General features: G+C 41.2%; 1 protein-coding gene across 1 annotated transcript in view; it reads left to right on the top strand.

The window, feature by feature from the left end:
* LOC122540083 (ephrin type-B receptor 2-like) overlaps positions 1-16,111 on the top strand; it is a 768,846-nt gene that overhangs the window by 623,827 nt on the left and 128,908 nt on the right. The window lies entirely within an intron of this gene.

The following is a 16,111-nucleotide window of genomic DNA, read 5'->3' as shown; positions in this document are numbered from 1 at the left end:
CTTTCTCCCCACTCCCACCCCCACCCCCCTCATTTATCTCTCCACTCTGCAGACACCCTGCCTATATTCCTGATGAAGGGCTTTTGCCGGAAACGTCGATTATCCTGATCCTCGGATGCTGCCTGAACTGCTGTGCTTTTCCAGCACCACTCTAATCTAACCTCTGGTTTCCAGCATCTACAGCCCTTGTTTTTACCAAATATTTTATATAACTGACAAATTACAGTGGACCCAGCACTGATCCTTGCAACATACCGCTGGTCACAGGCTTCCATTCTGAACAAAAGCCCTCTACCACCACAGTCTGTCTCTTCCCATCAAGCTAATTTTTTATTCAAATGACTAGCTCTACCTGGATTCCATGTTATCTAACCTTACTAACAAGTTTACCATGCAGAACCTTGATAGATATCCTTGTAGACAACATCTACTCATCTGCCTTCATCAATCCTCTTGGTCATCTCTCCAAAAAAACTCAATCAAGTTTGTAATCGGTCCTTGACTCTCCAAATGCATGTAACTCCTAGCTCTCAGAATCCCTTCTGATGACTTACCCACCAATGATGTCAGGATCACTGGTCCATAATTCCTTGGCTTTTCCTTGCAGCATTTCTTAAATAATGACACAACATTAGCCACTCTCCAGTCTTCTGGCATCTCACCTATAGCTGTCCATTTACAAATATCTTTGCCAGGAGCCCTGCAATTTCTTCCCTAGCTTCCCACAATGTCCTGGCGAGATACACTTGATCAGGTCACTTAATCAAATTTATCTACCTTTATGCACTTAAGACCTCCAGCACCTCCTCTTCTGCGATGTGGATTCTTTTCAAAACATCAGTATTTATTTCCTGAGTTCTCCAACATCCATGTCTTTCTCTAGTAAATAATGAGGCAAAACATTCATTTAAGATCTCACCCATCTCCTGTGATTCCAAACATGGACGACCTCATTGATCTTTAAGGAGTCCTATCCTCTCCCTAGTTACTCTTTTGCCCTTTGTATGCTTGTAGAATTTCTTTGGATTCTCCTTAACCTTATCTGCCAAAGCTGTCTTATGTCTCCTTTTTGCCCTTCTGATTTCCCTCTTTAAGTGTAATCCTACACCCACTATACTCCACAAGGGATTCATTTGACCCCAGCTGACATAATTAAAAATCAAACAACACCATGCTATAGTTCAGCAGGTTTATTTGAAAGCACTAACTTTCAGAGCGCTGCTCCTTCACCGGGACAGCTCTGTGATGAAGGAGCAACGCTTCAAAAGCTAGTGCTTCCCAATAAACCTGTTGGACTATAATCTGTGAGTTTTAATTTTGTCCACTCCAGTCCACCACATCATGGATACCTGACACACGCTGCCAAAACTACTTCTCACTGTCAAGTGGAATTGATGGGTCAAATAGTCTCATAATACATCTGTATCTGTCTGCCCATCTCACCAATCCATATCATTCTGAAATCTGCCTATTTTTGAGTATAGTTTTGATGTAAAAGTGAGTAAATTATATGCTGAATTCCCACTTTCAGAGAAATAATACATATTAAAATATACATGATTGGCATTGCAGACTACTCAGAACTGCATTTAATCTAAGCAGTGATTGGAATAAGATGAATAGAAAGGGTTTGGAGAGATTTAGGTCAGGTGCTGGCAGGTGGGACTAGATTGGGTTGGGATATTTGGGTTAGACTGAAGGGTGTGTTTCTGTGCTGTACATCTCTTTGACTCTTTTATCTTCCTAGTCTCTCCCAAATCATTTGTTCTCTAGAAATCTTTATGAATATTCAGTGCCCTGGCTTTCACGGCCTTACGTGGGATAGAATTCCTCAGGCTCACTAGTGTCTCAGTGCAGACATTTATTGTCCTGTCAATGCAGAGTGGTCTGCCTGTATGTAATACTGTGTTCCCTCATTTACGTTGAAACAGGGCATGTCAGCCCTGTTTCTAATCTGTCTCGCCCAGTCAAGGCTTTATATATTTCAGTGAGCCCTGCACTCATTTTCCTCAACATCATGGAATGCTGGCCCAATCGACCCAAACTCTACTCACACAAAAAGCCTATCATGCTAGAGTTGTGTCATCCTTTGCCGCACTCTCTCATTGTCAGGTTTGTTCTTTATTCAGTAAAGACACCAAAACTGCTCACAATACTGCACAATGTTCAAGATGAGCTTTCGACAAGGTCCTGCACAGCTGAAATATGAAAACATTCTTTCTGTACTCCAATCCCCCTGAAATAAATTAATACCTCCCTAACTGCTTTCTGCTCCGGCAATATTGCTTTCAATGACGGGTATACTAGGAGATCCAGATGGATCTTGTTGACAATGAGATCCTGAGTGGGGTCATTAACCTGGGCCATTCCTGATCAATATAACAGTGATTGAGAATCTCCTCAGTAGAGGGATTGACCCTGAGTTGGCTGGCTATAGCGAATGTACTACACCTGCAAATAAAGAACAATACTTCGGCCCTCCGAGCCTGTGCTGACACATTTTGCCCTTCCATACTAAAACCATGTTTACTTGCAGGATCTGTTCTATTCCATTCCTATTCATGTATTTGTTCAGGTGTTTCTTGAATGCTACTATTGTGTCTGCTTCCACCACATCCTCTGGCAATGCATTCCAGGGACTCGCCACACTTTGTCTTGCATATCACTTTTAAATATATTCCCCACACCTTGAGCGTGTGTCCCCTAGTAATTGACCTGTCCTCCCTGGTTAAAAAGCCTCATATACTCCACTCTATCCATGCCATTCATGATCTTATAAACTTCTATCAGGTTACCCCTTAACCTGCATTCCAATGAAAACCTTTCTATCCAACCTTCCTTCATAGCTAAAATCCCCCATACGAAGCAACATCCTGTCAATCTTTTCTGTACCCTCTGCAAAGCACCCACATCTAAAGCTGCAGCATAACTTGTCCATCTTTATACTCAAAAGTATATAGACATTTTCGTTCTCAGCTTGCAGTCACATTTTCAGTGTAGCTCTTTCTAAATTAACTATTCAAGTTGACTGTTATGTACTACAAGACTGTTCGGACTATTTTGATGTAGCTTGAAGTTAGACCCAATCTTCCAGATGTTTTCCTGTCATGAAACCCAAACTGAACAGTCTTCCTCTTTTTATATTGTATTTAGATTTCCAGAAGACATTTGATAAGGTTCCATATCAAAGGCTATTGCAGAAAATAAAAGCTGATGATGTAAGGCGAACATTGACATAGGTTGAAGATTGGCTTGCTCACAGGAAATGGGGAATAACTAGGTCTTTTTCAACTTGACAGAATGTCATGAATAGTATGCCACAGGAGCTGTTCCTGGAGCCTCAACTCTTTACAGTTTATATAAGTATTTTAGATGAAGGATTGAAGGTACAGTAGCTAAATTTGTTGATGATACAAAGATAGGTAGGAAAGCAAGTTGTGAAGAGGGCATAAGGAGCCTACAAAGGGCTTATAGATAGGTTAAGTGCGTGGACAACGGTCTGGGAAATGAGAGCAGTGTCGCAAAATGTGAAGTTATTCCACTTATGCAGAAAGAATTTTTTAAAACCAGCTAAATGGTGAGAGGTTGCACGCAGAGGGATCAGATATCCAAGTGCATGAATCAGTGAAGGGCAATTCACAGGTGCAGCAAGTCATCAGGAAAGCTAAGAGAATGCTTCTTTCTGGGGGAGCAGAATGCAAGAGTCAGGTGGTTATGCTTTGGAGTTCCAGGGCAGTGATTAGACTGCACCTGGATTATAGGTGTGCAATCCTGATCATAATACAATGATGTTAATATATTCAAAGCAGTTCAAAGAAGATTTATTGGACTAATATCTTGAATGAGTGTTTTGCTTAATGAGCAAGGAATAGACAGGCTCGGCTTGTATCCTGTGGAGTTTAGAAGAGTGATGTAATTTCAGATCCTGAGGACACTTGAATTTAGACTTAAAGCACACAGTTTAAAAATAAATGATTCCCCCATTTAAAGCAGAGGGTTGAGAAAGGCAATGGATCCTTAAGTCAGAAGTATACATATTTTTGATTACCAAGATGTTGAATGATTATCAAGTGTACATATAGGAATTAGAGTTGTGGTTAAAATCAGGTCAGCCATCATCATATTGAATGGCTTAGCAGCCTCTGCTTGTTCCTTGTTTGGAAAGCAAAGATCATTTCCAAAGTAGGTCCAAATACCTACATGAAAATATGGTGTAATGTTATGGACCAGACCAAAGCCCCTCAAAATACTTCAGGGCAATTGCATAGACGCTAACTTTTTATTTTATTTTAATTTAAGTGCAAAACACTGTGTTCCCAATATGATTTGATTGGTCCACTACTGTTCTTTAAACAAAACACACTTTATTACTACAACACACGTAAAATACAAACAAAAATAGATTGGCATAACTTTAACTCTGTAGAAATACTGAATAAAGTAACATATTATCTAACTACTGAATTGTTCTAGTATAGCATCATCCCTAAACACACCCTTGGCAAGGAAAATTCAGCAAAACAGATTTTCTTTGCTTGCTTTTTCTTCTCCAGTCCAGGAGAAAGGAACAGTGAAAGAAATAATCTAGCAGCAAAGAGAGAGCTTTTTGCTGCAGCACAGGCAGAGCTGTATCTAACAGCTTCAACAACCAACTCCAAAACCCCAACTGAAAGCAAAACTAAAACTCTTCACCTATTTGACCCTGACTTCACCCACTCATGCTTCTTTTGTCTTACTTTAAAAAAAATACATTTTACCAATCGCCAGCGTGGTGTCAGCACCTTTTCAAGAGAAACAGGACAAAACATCTCTTAAAAGCAGTATTGTCAAATTAGTGGTTATTGAGATCTGACTCATAAAAGGGAGCTAAATATCCCTGGATAGAAATTTTTCAGCAAACTTAGAGAAGGAAAGAAAAGAAGGTAGTAATGTTGATCAAAGGAAATGCTTTTTCATTGACTGTCCGTGTATTTTGAGGAGGACATCTCCAAAGAGTTCCAGGTCTGTATGGGACTGAATCTATAGCTATTGTGCAGGCTGATCTTTGATCACATGGAGCAGGATCTCCCATGAGGTAGTGGAATTAAGAGTGCAAGATTTAGAATTGAGAATGATTGCAGCATAGAGGGAGACTATTCAGCCCATTAAGTCTCCATCATGCCTTTTTCCATCTCCCTAAAAACATTTGCTCTTCAAATAGTGATCCATTTTCTTTAGAAAACCCTGGACAGCTTGTACTATTCTCTCATGCAGCACATGCCAGATCCTAATAAGTTGTTACATAAAAAGTATGTTTCATTGTGCCAGCCATTTTACATCAGTCTCCTCTGATGTTTTGGCTTTCATTGACAGGGGTATTGAGTTTAAGAGTAGTGAGATCTTGTTGCAGCTCTATAAAACTTTGGTCAGGTCTGAAGACCTCCTCGTGGGTCTGCTCCTGGGCCTGGGCAAACTGGCCATCAACAGGTCAAGGCAGCGGGCCCTGGAGGGGGTTGTTAGGGCCGACTGCCTGCCCCTCTTCCGCGGTTACGTTAGGGCCCGGGTGTCCTTGGAGAAGGAGCACGCGGTGTCCACCAACACCCTGGAGTTGTTTAGGGAGAGGTAGGCACCGCAGGGAGTGGAGTGCATTATTTCTCCCTCCAACTCTATTTTGATTTAGTCCCTATCCTCCCCTTCGCTGTTTGATCACACAGCACTGCCCTTTGATGTGAAGGGCTCTGCTTGTCACTGGCCACTCTGGTGTTTTCCTATCTTCCTGGTGGTGGAAATTCAATAAAGATTCATGCACTTTGTGTCTTTCACTGTGTCTCACACGTATACACACACACCATGGGTGCTGGGGAAAAAAAAAGCACTATCGCAGTTAGGCGGTAGTGTGGGGGTTAAATTTTTAAAAAGAGGAATAAAAAACAGGAGGGTATCGCCCTTTAAAAAATATATATAATACTTTGGTTAGACCGCACTTGGAATACTGCGTCCAGTTCTGGTCACCCTGTTATAGGAAAGATGTGGATGCTTTGGAGAGGGTTCAGAGGAGGTTTACCAGGATGTTGCCTGGGCTGGAGGGCTCACCTTATAAGGAAAGGTTGACTGAGCTCGGACTTTTTTCATTGGAGAAAAGGAGGAGAAGAGGGGACCTAATTGAGGTATACAAGATAATGAGAGGCATAGATAGAGTCGATAGCCAGAGACTATTTCCCAGGGCAGAAATGACTAACACGAGGGGTCATAGTTTTAAGCTGGTTGGAGGAAAGTATAAAGGGGATGTCAGAGGCGGGTTCTTTACAAAGAGAGTTGTGAGAGCATGGAATGCGTTGCCAGCAGCAGTTGTGGAAGCAGGGCCATTGAGGACATTTAAGAGACTCCTGGACATGCATATGGTCACAGAAATTTGAGGGTGCATACATGAGGATCAGTGGTCGGCACAACATCGTGGGCTGAAGGGCCTGTTCTGTGCTGTACTGTTCTATATTCTAACTCATTAATGTTTGCTTCTCCTTGCTGTTTCTAAGCTCCACCTTAACAGATTCTGTGGCGAGGTTAATGGCAGATTCAGATGAGATGTTTGGTGAGGCATATCTCAACATTGATATTATCTTACCACATCTTACCCATTCTTCTCAAGACTTATTGTGACATTATCACCAGATCTTCCGTTGTGCTGGTGGAGTAAAGAAAGACAATCATCTTTCAGCAATGTTGCGTATTCCCCCAGAGAGCGAAGACTGCTCTAACCTAGGTGGTAACCTTACAGCAAGCTGGTAAAGTGTTGCTGCTGCTGCACAGCAAGTTAGTGAGATCACATCTGGATTAGTGTGTACAGATGTAATCTCCTCACTGAGGAAAGGATATTGGAATTAACTCAAAGATTGTTGCCTCAATTTTTTTCTGCAATGAAGGTGTTATTCATAGAATCCCTGCAGCGTGGAAGCAGGCCATTTGACCCAGCGACAACACACTAATCCTCCGAAGACCATCCCATCCAATCCCCACCACCCACCCCACCCAATCTTTATAACCTGGCACTTTCCATGCCTGATGTGCCTAGCCACCACATCCCCGGACATTATGGATAATTTAGCATGGCCAATCCACCGAACCTGTGCATCTTGGGACTATGGGAGCAAATTGGAGACTGTAATTGAACATGAATCTCTGGTGCTGTGAAGCAGCAGTGCTAACCACTGAGCTACCCAGTGTGGGCAACACAACCTGTCTGCATATTTCAGCCCTTGAAAAGTGACATTTGAGCAGGGAGATTCCATAATTCCCCAGACCTGACATTGAGATCCTGAGCGGCTTGGACAGGAACAGGAGCAGGACATGCAAGCCATCAAGACTATAATGTAGGAACATCAGGAGGACATTCAGCCCATCGAGACTATAATGTGGGAACACCAGGAGAACTTTCAGCCCAGCGAGTGTGTAAAGCAGGAACACAATGAGTCCAATCAGCCTCTCATGCCTCTTATACAGCAATTGGAGCAGATCTTTTACAGCCTTGTGCCTGTTACACAGGAATTGTGAAAGGGAACGTAGTGATTATAGAAAGGGAATAACTTCAAATAACCAGATTCACTAGGGAATGAAAAGTAGTGAGAAATCTATTGGAATTAAAGGCAAATTGTTAGAATCCGTTATGAAGGAATTAATAACTCGAGATTTTCAAAGTCAATCCACAATCCAGCATTCAACATAGTTTTATGAAAGATAAATCATGTTTTAATGATTTGACTATCTTTCTTTAAAAAAGTGACAAACAAGGTGGATAATGGGATCATATAGATATATTATATCTGGATTTCCAGACAGCAGTGCGTAATGTGTCTCACAAAAGATTAATATGCAAGACAAGACCACATGGGGAAAAGAAAGATTTATTTGCTAAGAGAGACGATTGGCTAAGTAATAAAAAGCTACGATGTGGAACCACAGGTTTTGGACAGGGTCGGACAAAGTCACAGAAATTTGAGGGTGCATACATGAGGATCAATGGTCGGCACAACATGGTGGGCTGAAGGGCCTGTTCTGTGCTGTACTGTTCTATGTTCTATGTTCTAAAGTAGCCCAGACCTAAATTTTCTTATTTTAAAGGCAGATGTAAATGGATATTCCAGGAGTGATACAATTGGTCAATTGGCTTTAAGCAAAATAGAATTTATTTGCACACTACAGTTGAAATATGAACAAAAGAAAACAGAATTTAGAATAACTGCCAAGGCGTTTAACGAGGTTCCCATGGGACACTGTTTAACAGTGCAGGTTTATAGTTCCTTGAAAGTGGATTTGCAGGTAGATAGGATAGTGAAGAAGGTGTTTGGTATGCTTTCCTTTATTGGTCAGAGTATTGAGTATAAGAATTAGGAGGTCATGTTGCAGCTGTACAGGACATTGATTAGGCCACTTTTGGAATTCCCTCCCTACTGGCATTGTAGGTCAACTCACAGCAAGTGCACTGCAGCCATTCAAGAAGGCAAATTAATCACCAGCTTCTCAAGGGGAAACAGGGATGGGCTATCAATGCTGGCCAGCCAGCGACGTCCAAGTCCTATTAATGAATTTTTTAAAAAATTCTGATCTCCTTTTTTTGAAGGATGTTATGAAAGTTGAAAGGGTTCAGAAAAGATTACAAGCATGTTGCAAGGGTTAGAGGATTTGAGCTATAAGGAAAGGCTGAATAGGTTGGGGCTGTTATCCCTGGAGCGTCAGAAACTGAGGACTGACAGGATGAGAGAGACAAGATATAAAAGGGACCTAAGGGGCAACTTTTTCACACAGAGGGTGGTGTGAGCTGCCAGAGGAAGTAGTGGAGGCTGGTGCAATTACAGCATTTCAAAGGCATCTGGGTGGGTAGATGAAAAGGAAGGATTTAGAGGGATATGGACGAAATGTTGGCAAACAGGACTTGGATGAGTTGAACCAAAGGGTCTGTTTCCGTGCTGTATATCTCTATGACTCTATGACTCCACGACTCCATTTGGAAATCCAACCAACTCTTAATTGCAACTTAACGAAGGAGCTGTTCCAATACCCACAACATCCCAAAACATCCCTTGGCAAATGGTAAATTCAAACTCAGGTTATTATAAGCAGGAGAGATTGCAGAGAAGAGAGTCAGGCAAGAAACATTTGTTGAAGCATGGACCTGTTTTATCATTATAGCTGCTTCTCTAGGTTGCCAGTTTCTGAATGCTTGCTAACCTAACCAAACTAGAAAACACCTGAACTGGGAAAACTAGCCAATCCCCTCATTGTTTAAAATAGCTATTTCCAGACATGTCAGCATCTGTTTTTTTTTAAAAGAGTGGTCATAGAAGCAAAGTACACAATAACCTTGTTAAAGAGGCAGCATCATCACACTGACCTCTCAATTTGGAGGGATACATTGCAAAGGCAAGTATAAGCTCAGAGAAGAGTGTCGCAAGCTCATCGGGCAAATAGCCATTCGGGTTTCAATTTTCATAAAATACTGTGTATACTGGAGATCAGAAACAAAACAGAAAAGACAGCTCCAACAATGATGTGTGGCACTATCACCATGTTAAATGGGATAGTAATTGAACAAATCCCTCAATTCAAGGTTGGGTGTTCATGAGATGGTGGACCATTAGCAGCAGCAGAATTGTACTCCAACACAATCTACAACCTCATGCTTTGGCAATTTCTCCCATTCTACCATTGCCATCAAGCCACTGGATTAGACTTGGTTGAATGAAGACTACACAAGGGCACACCTAGAGTAAAACCAGGCAGACCAGGAATGAGATGTCAACCTGGTGAAGCCAATAAACATGATGACTTGATAGCAAAACAGCATAAGCAACAAGTGATTGACAGAGCTAAGCAATTTCACAACAAACAAGTCAGATCTAAGCTCTGTAGTCCAGACACATCTTGTTGTGAATTGTGGTGGACAAGTAAACAACTCACTGAAGGAGGATGATCTACATAAATCCAGCCAAAGACTGATCATTTGCAACAATCTTCAGCCAGAAATGCCTAGTGGCTGACCTCCAGAGATCCCCAGAGCCACAGGTGCCAGTTCTCAGCCATTTTCATTCACTCCACATGATATCACGAGAAAGCAGGAGGTACTGAATACTACAAAGGCTTTGATTTTGTTTTGTTTCATTAATTGTTGTTACATATACCCAGGTACAGTGAAGTTTTTGTTTTGCATGCAATACAGGCAGGTCATACCATACAAAATGAATTAGGGTAATAGAACAGAGCAAAGAATATAATGTTATGGCCTCAGAGAAGGTGCACAAAGAGAAAAATGAACATTAAATTTCAAATTTGAGCAGTTAATTCAGAAATCTAATAACAACAAGGAAGTAGTTATTCTTGAATCTGTTGATATGTGTATAAGCTATTGTATCCTTTGCCCAACTGAAGAAGTTAGAAGACATTATAATTGCAGTGGGAGGAATGTTTGATTATATTGGCTGCTTTCCCAATGCATCAAGAAGTATGGATGGAGTCAATGGATGGAAGGTTGGCTTGTATGATAGGCTGGTCGTGTTCATAACTCTCTGTAGATTTTTGTGATCCTGGACAGACTAGTTGCCATACTAAGCTGTGATGCATTTGGATAGAATGATTTCTATGTTGCCCCTATAAAAACTGTTAAGAGTCTTTATGGATATGCAGAATTTCCTGAGCCTCCTAAGGAGATAAAGGCATCATGGTGCTTTCTTGACCATCGCATCAATATGGGTGGACCAGGACAGATTGTTGGCGATCATCACTCTCAAGAACTTGATACTGTGGATCATCTTCACCTCACCACCATTGATGTAGACAAGAGCGTGCCCTCCACCTTCCGTCCTGAAGTCAATGACCAGCTCTTTCCTTTTACTGACGTTGAGGGAAAGATTATTATTTTTGTACCATGCCACCAAGCACTTTCCTGTATTCTGTCTCATCATTGTTTGGGATCAGGCCTACAACGGTGGTGCATCAGCCAACTTGTAGATAGAATTTGGACAGGATTTGGAATTTCTGATGAAGGGCTTTTGCCCGAAATGTCAATTTTCCTGCTCCTCGGTTGCTGCCTGAACTGCTGTGCTTTTCCAGCACCACTCTACTCCAGAATCTCAATTATCAGTAGTCATTGGAAGGTACCATCAACAGGGCCATCAAGCAGCAGTCAAGAGTGTTGTGCTGGAAAAGCACAGCAGGTCAGGCAGCATCTGCGCAGCAGGAGAATCGACATTTCAGGTATAAGCCCCTTCATCAGGAATTCTTAGTTTGGGTTCTTCCAGGGTCACTCAGCTCCTGACTTCATCACAGTCTTAGTGAAAAAACATGGGCAAGTAGGCTGAATTCCTGAGGTGAAGTGAGACAGACAGCCTTTAGCAACAAAACAGCATTTGATAGAATGTGTCATCAAGGAGCTCCAGCTGAACTGGAGTCAGTTACAATCAGGGGTGAAACTCTCCACTGGATGAAATCATTTGTGGCAGAAAGGAAGATGGTTTTGCTTGTTGGAGCTCAATATTCTCACCTTAGAAAGTTTCTCCAGGAGTCCTCAGTGTCATGTTTTTGGCCTGACTATCTTCAGCTGCTTCATCAATGCCCTGCACCTCTTCATCAAGTCAGAACTGGGGACATTCCTGCTGATTGCACAATATTCAGCGTCATGAGTGACTCCTCAGATACTGAAACAGTCCATGTCCAAATGTAGCAATACCTGCACAATATGCAGGCATGGAATCCAAGGTTGCAAGTAATATTTGATTCACACATATGCCAGGCAATGACCATCTCCAGAAAGAGAAAATCTAACCATTGTTCTTTGGCACTCAATTGCATTACCACCACTGAATTCCCATTATCAACATCTTGGAGTTTACCTGAAAAATGAAATATTCTAGCCATATAAATATAGTGACTATAAAAACAGGTTTAGAGGTGAGTAAATCATCTCCTGACTCCCCAAAGCCTGTCCACCCCTGAAAAAGCGCAAATCAGGAGTGTGTTGGAATATTCCACACTTGCTTAAATGAGTTTAGCTCCAACAGCAGTCAAAGCTTGACGCCATTAAGGACAATGTGTCCAGGTTGATTTCATCACATTCACAAACATACACTCGATCTCTGTCCAGTAGCTGCAATGTTTACCATCTATAAGATGCATTGCAGAAATTTACCAAAGCTATTCAGCAACACTTTCCAAATCTATGGCCACATCCATTTAAAAGGACAAAGACAGCAAGTTTTCCTCCAACTTCTTACCATCCAGACTTGGAAATGAATTGCTATTCCTTCTGTGTCAGGTAAAATCCTTGAACTCATTTCCTAATGGCATTGTGGATCTACTTTCTTCAGGGCAAGTTGGGATAGGCAATAAATATTGGCCATGCCAGCTGCTGTATTGAAAACTTCTGCAAAAACTTCTAGCAATGTCCTTAGCTAACCTGTTCTGGTTCTGTAAAAACACTGGCAATTTCCTAACATTGTGGAAACATGCCTAGGTATGTCCCATTTACAAAGAGCAGAACAAATCCAATCCTGCCAATCATCTCTCAGTAAGCTGAGGCAAACTTTCTACCTACAATTAATGAACAATAATTTAATGTTTGAAAATGAAAATGAATAGAAATTTCCCTTTATGTTCACAGAAGATTATCTCAGAGATGTAAGTGATTGTTAAAGATGGAGATCATATGGGAACATGACTGCCATTCAACCTAAATATCCAAACATTATGGAACTTCTTATAGATTCTGATCCAGGTGCCTATTCCCTCAGCAACAATGGTACACTTCTACTTTCTAATGGAGATCCTGAAACATTTCACCTGCAGAAAGGCTGCCATGCTACTCAATTCCTGTGCTCACCCTTCTAACAATGATTAGAAATAAATATCATTGTAAATAAATAAGCATCCTATATATTCTCAAAGAAATCTGTTAAAGATTTTTGCCTCAACTTAAAAGAATATCCCAGGGACCAAATGGAGGTTGATTAAATGAGTGTAAAGCATTAAATGTTAATACATTAGCCTACATCATGTACAATCTCTCACTTAGCTCTGAGTAATCCTTGAGATGTATTTACCAACAGCAAATTCCATTCTGTGTCCACGGACACAATAAACATCAGCAAGATGGACATCCATGAAACCTCTCACTCTGATCCTGGCAGTGTTGACAGCACGGAATTTCTGATGAAGGGCTTTTGCCCGAAATGTCAATTTTCCTGCTCCTCGGTTGCTGCCTGAACTGCTGTGCTTTTCCAGCACCACTCTACTCCAGAATCTCAATTATCAGTAGTCATTGGAAGGTACCATCAACAGGGCCATCAAGCAGCAGTCAAGAGTGTTGTGCTGGAAAAGCACAGCAGGTCAGGCAGCATCTGCGCAGCAGGAGAATCGACATTTCAGGTATAAGCCCCTTCATCAGGAATTCTTAGTTTGGGTTCTTCCAGGGTCACTCAGCTCCTGACTTCATCACAGTCTTAGTGAAAAAACATGGGCAAGTAGGCTGAATTCCTGAGGTGAAGTGAGACAGACAGCCTTTAGCAACAAAACAGCATTTGATAGAATGTGTCATCAAGGAGCTCCAGCTGAACTGGAGTCAGTTACAATCAGGGGTGAAACTCTCCACTGGATGAAATCATTTGTGGCAGAAAGGAAGATGGTTTTGCTTGTTGGAGCTCAATATTCTCACCTTAGAAAGTTTCTCCAGGAGTCCTCAGTGTCATGTTTTTGGCCTGACTATCTTCAGCTGCTTCATCAATGCCCTGCACCTCTTCATCAAGTCAGAACTGGGGACATTCCTGCTGATTGCACAATATTCAGCGTCATGAGTGACTCCTCAGATACTGAAACAGTCCATGTCCAAATGTAGCAATACCTGCACAATATGCAGGCATGGAATCCAAGGTTGCAAGTAATATTTGATTCACACATATGCCAGGCAATGACCATCTCCAGAAAGAGAAAATCTAACCATTGTTCCTTGGCACTCAATTGCATTACCACCACTGAATTCCCATTATCAACATCTTGGAGTTTACCTGAAAAATGAAATATTCTAGCCATATAAATATAGTGACTATAAAAACAGGTTTAGAGGTGAGTAAATCATCTCCTGACTCCCCAAAGCCTGTCCACCCCTGAAAAAGCGCAAATCAGGAGTGTGTTGGAATATTCCACACTTGCTTAAATGAGTTTAGCTCCAACAGCGGTCAAAGCTTGACACCATTAAGGACAATGTGTCCAGGTTGATTTCATCACATTCACAAACATACACTCGATCTCTGTCCAGTAGCAGCAATGTTTACCATCTATAAGATGCATTGCAGAAATTTACCAAAGCTATTCAGCAACACTTTCCAAATCTATGGCCACATCCACTTAAAAGGACAAAGACAGCAGATACATGGAAATTCCATGTCTTGCAAGTTTTCCTCCAACTTCTTACCATCCAGACTTGGAAATGAATTGCTATTCCTTCTGTGTCAGGTAAAATCCTTGAATTCATTTCCTAATGGCATTGTGGATCTACTTTCTTCAGGGCAAGTTGGGATAGGCAATAAATATTGGCCATGCCAGCTGCTGTATTGAAAACTTCTGCAAAAACTTCTAGCAATGTCCTTAGCTAACCTGTTCTGGTTCTGTAAAAACACTGGCAATTTCCTAACATTGTGGAAACATGCCTAGGTATGTCCCATTTACAAAGAGCAGAACAAATCCAATCCTGCCAATCATCTCTCAGTTAGCTGAGGCAAACTTTCTACCTACAATTAATGAACAATAATTTAATGTTTGAAAATGAAAATGAATAGAAATTTTCCTTTATGTTCACAGAAGATTATCTCAGAGATGTAAGTGATTGTTAAAGATGGAGATCATATGGGAACATGACTGCCATTCAACCTAAGTATCCAAACATTATGGAACTTCTTATAGATTCTGATCCAGGTGCCTATTCCCTCAGCAACAATGGTACACTTCTACTTTCTAATAGAGATCCTGAAACATTTCACCTGCAGAAAGGCTGCCATGCTACTCAGTTCCTGTGCTCACCCTTCTAAACAATGATTAGAAATAAATATCATTGTAAATAAATAAGCATCCTATATATTCTCAAAGAAATCTGTTGAAGATTTTTGCCTCAACTTAAAGAATATCCCAGGGACCAAATGGAGGTTGATTAAATGAGTGTAAAGCATTAAATGTTAATACATTAGCCTACATCATGTACAATCTCTCACTTAGCTCTGAGTAATCCTTGAGATGTATTTACCAACAGCAAATTCCATTCTGTGTCCACGGACACAATAAACATCAGCAAGATGGACATCCATGAAACCTCTCACTCTGATCGTGGCAGTGTTGACAGCACAGAATCCCCAGAGATACCTTCCTTCAAACTCTTTTCACAGTCTGTTGGATGCGAGAAACACTGAAACAATTCAATAGTACTTCCCAATCCACATTCCCTTTCTTCCTACCTTTAGCCCTCCATTTTTCCAACTGTATAACATGCATGTGACACAGTCTTTGTTATATTGTCAGAGACATGCTTTGTGCATTGAAAATTGGTTAACATTCAGAAGATAAAAGTCATGATTAATGCATTTTTTTCAGTTTTGAAAGACATAACCAATGGAGTGTCACAAGGATCTGTCCTCGGGCCTTAATTATTTACAATCCATTTTTATGATTTCTCGGAGGAGATGTGGTGGATGGTGTAAGGTATCGAGATTTGCTGATAATACAGAAGATGGCAAGTTGTGATAAGGATCTAAGGAATCGGCATGGCGATATAGGTTGAGTGAAAGGATGGTGTGGTGCTGGAAAAGCACAGTGTCAGGCAGCATCCAAGGAGCAGGAGAGTTGACGTTTCGAGCATAAGCTCTTCATTAGGAATGAGCGTCATTCCTGGTGAGCGTATGCTTGAAACGCCAACTCTCCTGCTCCTTGAATGCTGCCTGACCTGCTATGCTTTTCCAGCACCACACTTTTCAACTGTGATCTCTGGCATCTGCAGTCCTCACTTTCTTCTGAGTGAATGGCAACAAATTAGCAAATTGATGTAGGAAAATATGAGGTCATGCACTTTGGTTAGAAGAATCTAAGGTGAACTATTATTTATTTA

Source organism: Chiloscyllium plagiosum, chromosome 34 (genome assembly GCF_004010195.1).
Source record: "Chiloscyllium plagiosum isolate BGI_BamShark_2017 chromosome 34, ASM401019v2, whole genome shotgun sequence".
Taxonomy (NCBI): Eukaryota; Metazoa; Chordata; class Chondrichthyes; order Orectolobiformes; family Hemiscylliidae; genus Chiloscyllium; species Chiloscyllium plagiosum.
The sequence above is the reverse complement of the archived record's forward strand: the minus strand, read 5'-3'. Positions and strand labels throughout refer to the sequence as shown.